Source organism: Vombatus ursinus, unplaced genomic scaffold (genome assembly GCF_900497805.2).
Source record: "Vombatus ursinus unplaced genomic scaffold, bare-nosed wombat genome assembly UNPS02014791.1, whole genome shotgun sequence".
Lineage (NCBI taxonomy): Eukaryota > Metazoa > Chordata > Mammalia > Diprotodontia > Vombatidae > Vombatus > Vombatus ursinus.
In genome coordinates this window covers 7,527,564-7,528,953 of record NW_020954569.1, presented here as the reverse complement: position 1 = coordinate 7,528,953, position 1,390 = coordinate 7,527,564, and positions in this window count along the sequence as shown.

The following is a 1,390-nucleotide window of genomic DNA, read 5'->3' as shown; positions in this document are numbered from 1 at the left end:
GGAAACCAAAACTAGAGGGAACAAGAGGCAGTACACACAGAATCACACCCACATTCCATCATCTTGTTTGCTACTATGACTCAGGCTACAGAAAATGAATTTACATCTTCAAACATTCATTCAATTACAAACAAGTAATGATTTCACCCACTTGTTCATTATTCTCCCAAACATTAAGCTTAGGAGAAGAATATGAGGACTGCAGTTTATTCCTCCACCATTTCCCTCTGAATCACATAAAATATGAGACAAAAGAGAATAATAGTAACAACATTAACTTGTATGCATAAAGTACCTTATGGTTACAAAGTATTTTGCATGCATATAGTTTAATAATCATAGTAACCCCATGAAACAAGTGGTCAGTATAATTCTCCCCACTTCAAAGATAAAGAAATATACTTAGATTATTGCATGATTTGCAGTTTGCACAGAAAGTGGCATAACTGAGATTTGAACTCAAGTCTTCTTGTTCCAAGGCCAGTATATTTTCCATTCACCACTGTGTCTCATAAATAAAAGTGAAACTTACTTGTTTATGTTGAGACTGCACACACAGCTTTGATGATAACTGTAGCTCCAATACCGATAGATACAATTATAAAAAAGGGTAAAATATAATCTGGGCCATAGTTGCTAGAAATCACTTTGCCAGAACAATATCACTGTAAAAGCCTCTCCTATTTCCTGCCATAATTTAACAATAAAATATCTATACAAGGGTATGTGTATGTATTATTTAATAAAAACGATGTCTTTTTACTCCTAGCCACTTCCTATGAAGTTTATTTATTTATGACATGGTGGTTAACATAGATACCTACATACCACCAAGAATATAATTTGAATACTGAATAGGAACCTGTAATTCTATCACATAAACAAAAAGTATTTATCAGGCCCAAGTTGGCAGAACACTTCAATGCTAACAAACCTGTTTTACTCAGGAAGAAAAGTGAGCCACATAAAACTGCTGCTGATTAATTAAGCTTAGAATAACATTGGTCCCTCCTCCCCAAATCGTGCTATTGATCTTCTCTGAAATGTCAACTGTTCCAAATTCAGCAGCCAATCATACTTCAAAAAAAAAAATGTAAGCTACTTTTCAGTTTGGAAAAGAAGAGTTTGCAGTTTCAACTGGAATCCAGACTGGCATATGGAAACTGAAGGAAATAGATCAAAATCAAAGGTGGTTATATACAGAGTAGTTTTTCATCAGTTTGATGGTAATGTTATAAAAGATCAAATATTTCTATAAACCACTCACTGAGTCATCTTGATTTTTTTTCATGTTTGACTACTATGAAACAACAGAGGCAGTGGCATAGTGGGAGGAGAGAGACAGAGAGAGAGAGAGAGAGAGAGAGAGAGAGAGAGAGAGAGAGAGAGA